General features: G+C 60.0%; 1 pseudogene; it reads right to left on the bottom strand.

Moving 5' to 3' along the window:
* Nucleotides 1-602: 602 nt before the first annotated feature.
* Nucleotides 603-4,965, bottom strand: LOC102436156 (annotated as a pseudogene).
* Between the last annotated feature and the right edge of the window lie 403 nt (nt 4,966-5,368).

The following is a 5,368-nucleotide window of genomic DNA, read 5'->3' as shown; positions in this document are numbered from 1 at the left end:
TCGATCCCCAGTGGGGGTCGTGCAGGAGGCAGCCAAGCAATGATTCTCTCTCATCATCCTAAATCCTGATGCCCCTCCCCTGCAACATATAACTCTTACTATTCAAAAAATGAACTCCTGCCGAAACCGGTTTGGCTCAGTGGATGGAGCGTCGGCCTGCGGACTGAAGGGTCCCAGGTTCGATTCCGGTCAAGGGCATGTACCTGGGTTGCGGGCACATCCCCAGTGGGGGGTGTGCAGGAGGCAGCTGATCGATGGTTCTCTCTCATGGATGTTTCTAACTCTCTATCTCTTTCCCTTCCTCTCTGTAAAAAATCAATAAAATATATTTTAAAAAAATAAAAAATAAAAAATGAACTCCTGTTCACATGGAGGAAGCCTACACAGCCATGAACTTGGTCTAAACAAGCTTCCAGAGAACATGGCATCCATGAAAGAGAAAAATAAAAGAACGGAAGCACAGCCAAAGTACTGAGGAAGAAATCAGTAAGAAATTGTTAAAAAAAAAAAAAAAAAGATGAAGTGATAGGAAAAAATAGCAAATAAAGTTTGAAAACATGTAACAGAGAACTGAAATGCATAAATATGTCACAATACCTATTTATATACTGTAGATGAGGCCCCTAGAACCATAAGAAATGCAAAAAATGCACTGTTAATAGTTCAATTCTCAAGTTGCCCTCCTTAAAAATCACGCTGCCCCCCTGTGGGGCATGTGCCCCCAGTGGGAACACTGGGTTGGGGTGACCAGGGACAGCACGTGCCCTGACTCCTTAGACCTTTCTCCGTCTGAACGCCCGGTGTTGAACGAGGTTAGCGAAGCTTTGGCTGAACCTCTCTGCGTGGCCACTGTGTCCACAGGCCTTTCTGGGTGTGGAGCTTCCCTTCGGACCAGACAGACTTTTGGTTCAAGGCTTGTCCACATGAGCTACATTCAAGACCTGTCTCCTCTGTGGACTTTCTGGTGCTGAATGAGGCCGAAACGCCGGCGAAAGGATTTCCCACAATCACCGCACTCCCACGGCGTCTCTCCGGGGTGAGCGCTCCGACGTTTAACCAGGCTGGAGCTGGAGCGAAAGCTTTTCCCACAGTCCCCGCACTCGTAAGGCCCGGCTCTGGCGTGCACCCTCCGGTGCTTGACCAGGCTCGAGTTCTCACTGAAGAGCCGGCCACAGTCCTGGCACTGAAAAGGCTTTTCTCCAGTGTGAACTTTGCGGTGCTGCATGAGGCCACAGCTTTGGCTGAAAAACTTCCCACAGTCCCGCACTCACACGGCCTTTCTCCAGTGTGAACCTGCCAGTGAGTGTGAGGCTGGCCTTGTGGCTATAGAATTTCCCACACTCAGTGCACCCATCAGGCCTTTCCCCAGTGTGAACCCTCTGGTGTTTCATGAGGCCCGAGCTGAAGCTAAAGGATTTCCCGCATTCCTTGCACTCGAAAGGCCTCACCCCAGTGTGGACCCTGTGGTGCTGGATGAGGGTGGAGTGATGCCGGAAGGCTTTCCCACACTCCCTGCACGTGAAGGGCTTCTCTCCGGTGTGAACTCTCCGGTGTTGAACCAGGTGGGCCTTGCGGCTGAAGGATTTTCCGCATTCGCTACAGCCGTCAGGCCTTTCACCCGTGTGAACTATTTGGTGCACGAAAAGGTTGGGCTTATGGCTAAATGACCGCCCACACTCGCTGCACTGGTACGGCTTTTCTCCGGGGTGCAGCCTCCGGTGCTCCACCAGCAAGTATTTCTGACCACAGGCTTTCCCACACTCGCTGCACTTGTACTGCCTTCTTTGGGGGTGATGTTGGGCGGCCCCGCGTGGCGCCCCTGTACTGTGAGTCTCCTGCTGTCTGAGACCAGTGCCGGCTGGAAAGTCCTGGCCCTGCGCCCCCTCTTCTCCTCCTAAGAGCTTCTCTCCACAGCGCAGCTTCCGGTGTTGGCGATGGTTCGCTCTGGGCACTCCTCCTGCAGGAACACTCTCCTCCGCCTCTGCTCCGCGCCCACAGCCTGAAAGCAGAGACGTGATGACACAGAGACGGGGGGCTTGGGGGGGGGGCAGAGACGTGCTGAGGAAGAGACGTGGGCCTCGGGGGGAGGGGAAGCACCTCACAAACCTGCACCCGACACACCCAGCCCAGCCGAGTCCCGGGGCTGTGGGAGGATGAGGCGGGAGACCGTGTGGAAAGGGCCTGACCAGCTCCCAGGCCCATGGGGCCTCAGGAGCAGCCAGGACACAAGGATCGGCTCCTGGGAGCCAGAAGCTGCTGGTCACCCAGGAACACAGCCCAGAAGGGTGTTCAGACCCAGAAAAAATGGAACCCACTGCCGGGCTGGCGTGGTCAGTGGTTGAGCACCGACCCATGAACCAGGAGGTCACGGTTCGATCCCTGGTCAGGGCACACACCCGGGTTGCGGGCTCCCTCCCCAGTGGGCAACTGGGAAAGCGAGGATGGAAAGCAGGCCTGGCCCCTTGTCTTGGCACCAAACCGCCAGGCCCCCTGTGAGCCCCCCTGAGCCACGCCTCTCCCTCTGTACCCGCTGGTCCGGCTGCAGTCCTGACGCCACCGGCAGGAAGAAGGGGCTCCCCACTGCACCAGCTGGGGGAGCTCATGGGTCCCGCCAGATGCAAGGCCTACGGGAGAGACAAGACAGGGGGTGAGAGCAGCCCACCCCGTGCCCGACGACCCCTCAGGCTGTGACGGTGTTGGGTGCCTGAATTCCAGCCACAGGCAGATCCCATGTCAGACACAGGAAGAGGCCAGAGCCTGGGACGAACAGAACCGCATGGACTGTCACCGTGTCACCAGACCAGGGAGAGGCCAAGGGTGCGAGCCACCAGGCTGACTCTGGGAGTCCTCGTCCCCAAACCCTTGCCCACAAGGCTTCGGGCAGCTCGGGGAAGCGGGGTGGCAGTGCACACGAGGCGGGCACGGGCCGGGCGCTCGCACAACACCCTCGGGCAGGGAAGGCGGGGGAAGCTCACCCAGGGAGGCCGTCAGCGCCCGTTCTCCAGCAGCACCTCGCGGTACAGACACCGCCGAGCCTCATCCAGGAGCCGCCACTCCTCCCGGGAGAAGCGGACGGCCACGTCCTTGAGGGTCACACGGCCCTGCCAGGGTGGGGAGAGAGGGGAGGGGACAGGGCGAGAGGAAAAAACGCATCCACGTGAGGGAATTAAGTGCGGGGGACCCTTCGGCATGCAGGCCGCAGCTCTGACCACTGAGCCACGGCCAGGGCCACCATCAAAGCTGGGTCCATCGGCCCCAGTACCAGCGCCTGAGGCCATCGGTTTACAGTCCCTCCCAACGTGAGCATCACTCCTTCCCGCACCACCCTTCACGCCCCCAACCCCTCACTGCCACCCGCTCCCACACACACACCACATGCATCTCCCAGCTTCACCACACGCCCGTGTACACATGGCATCCGCAGGGCTGGACACGTGTGATCCGAATCCCATCCTGCCCTGGCCGGTGTGGCTCAGTGGATAGAGCATCGTCCTGTAGACTGAAGGGTCCCGGGTTCGATCCCGATCAAGGGCATGTACCTTGGTTGCGGGCACATCCCCAGTAGGAGGTGTGCAGGAGGCAGCTGATCGATGTTTCTCTCTCATCGATGTTTCTAACTCTCTATCCCTCTCCCTTCCTCTCTGTAAAAAATCAATAAAATATATATATATTTTAAAAAAGCTTGTTAAGTCTGGGTCCCATCACACTGCCACCCCCCCAACTGTCCCCTGGCTCCCACCACCATTGGCCGAGGCCCAGCTTCCGGCCGGGTCCCAGGTCCAATCGCTGCTTCCCACTGCCTCCACCTGGCCCAGTGCCGACCACAGCCTCCTGGGCACCCCCAGCTCAGCCTCGCCGCCGCCGCACCTCCTGATGCTGCGGGTACAACACACGGTGCCACTGGCTGCCAGACGTGGGGCCCAATCCAGACGCTCCCTGGTCAGGACTCAAAGCCCTGGCCCTGGGCGGCACCTGCCAGAGATCTCCAGTGGAAGGACGGACGGAAGGACAGACGGACGGACGGACGAGGAGCAGGACACCCAAGAGCCGAGCACCGGGGACCCCGTCCCTGACCTCTGCCTGGTCTGCAAGCACCTCTGCAGGCAACAGTGTCGGCCCGGGGCGCATCCCCCCCCTCGGGGCCTCTCAGTGGCTGCGTGGCCCTCCCCGAGCCTCAGTGTTGTCACCTGTAAAATGGGAACAAAGACGGCGCCCGCCCGGGGGGCCGCTGCCTGGGTCACACTCGTGCCTGTGCGTCAGGCCCTTCCCGTCCCCACGATCACCGCCGGTCACAGCGCATCTGATGCGGCACCAAAGCCGGTCCAGTTGTTTATATTTTTTAATTGATTTGTTTTTTTGAGAGAGAGAGAGAGAGAGATTGAAGAGCAAGAACCACGCTTCCTCCACGCCCCCTACTGGGAACTGAGCCCAAGACCGGGCATGAGCCCGGACCCCGGAACCAAACCCACCGGCGACCTCGGGGCACCTGGGGCGGCACTCAGCCACCTGAGCAACAGCATCCCGGCAAGCCTGACTTTTTTTGTTTGTTTGTTTTTAAAAATATATATTTATTGATTTCAGAGAGGAAGGGAGAGGGAGGGAGTGAGAGAAACATCAATGAGGAGAGAGAATCATGGATCCGCTGCCTCCTGCACGCCCCCTAGTGGGGATGGAGCCCCCAACCCAGGCCTGTGCCCTGGACCAGAACCAAACCCGGGGCCCTTCAGTCCGCGGGCCAACGCTCTACCCACTGAGCCACACCGGCCGGGGCGTCCTGTCGGTTCTGAAAATCCAGCCCAGATGGGTCATTCCTCCCCATTCCATGGCCACCCGAGCGCCCAGTCCCCACCCGAACTCCTGGTCCCGGGCACTGACCGCTGAGCCTGTCGGGGGCGCTCACGGGGGCGGCGGGGAGGCCCGGGACGCACTCACCTCCGCCCGGCGCTTCATCGCGGCCGCCGCCATCGGACTCTGTGCGCCAACCGGGACCGGGACGGAGGGAGGGGGGTGGAGAACCAGGTCGCCCCGGTTCCCCGACGCGGAATGGGGGTCACCCGGGGCAGCAGCCTCAGCCTCAGCCTCAGCCTCGCCTCGCACCGCCCACGCCCCCGTCACCCCGCCCACAAACCAGCCACGCGGAGGCTGAGAGACTGATCCGGCCCCTCAGAACCGCCCCGAGTGAACGCCCCTGAGGCCACGCCGGAAGTCCCGCCCCCAGAACGTCGGCCCTCGAGGAAATGACCGTTGTCATTGGCCGAGCATCAGCGCCGCGGAGCGCAGTGCTTTCTGGGAAATGTAGTTCCCGAGGCGCTAACCGTTAAGGGAGTAGAGCTGCAGGTATAGGGGTAGAAGAGAAATCAGGGTCCAG

Source organism: Myotis lucifugus, unplaced genomic scaffold (genome assembly GCF_000147115.1).
Source record: "Myotis lucifugus unplaced genomic scaffold, Myoluc2.0 scaffold_6772, whole genome shotgun sequence".
Lineage (NCBI taxonomy): Eukaryota > Metazoa > Chordata > Mammalia > Chiroptera > Vespertilionidae > Myotis > Myotis lucifugus.
This window is presented reverse-complemented; position numbering and strand designations above follow the sequence as displayed.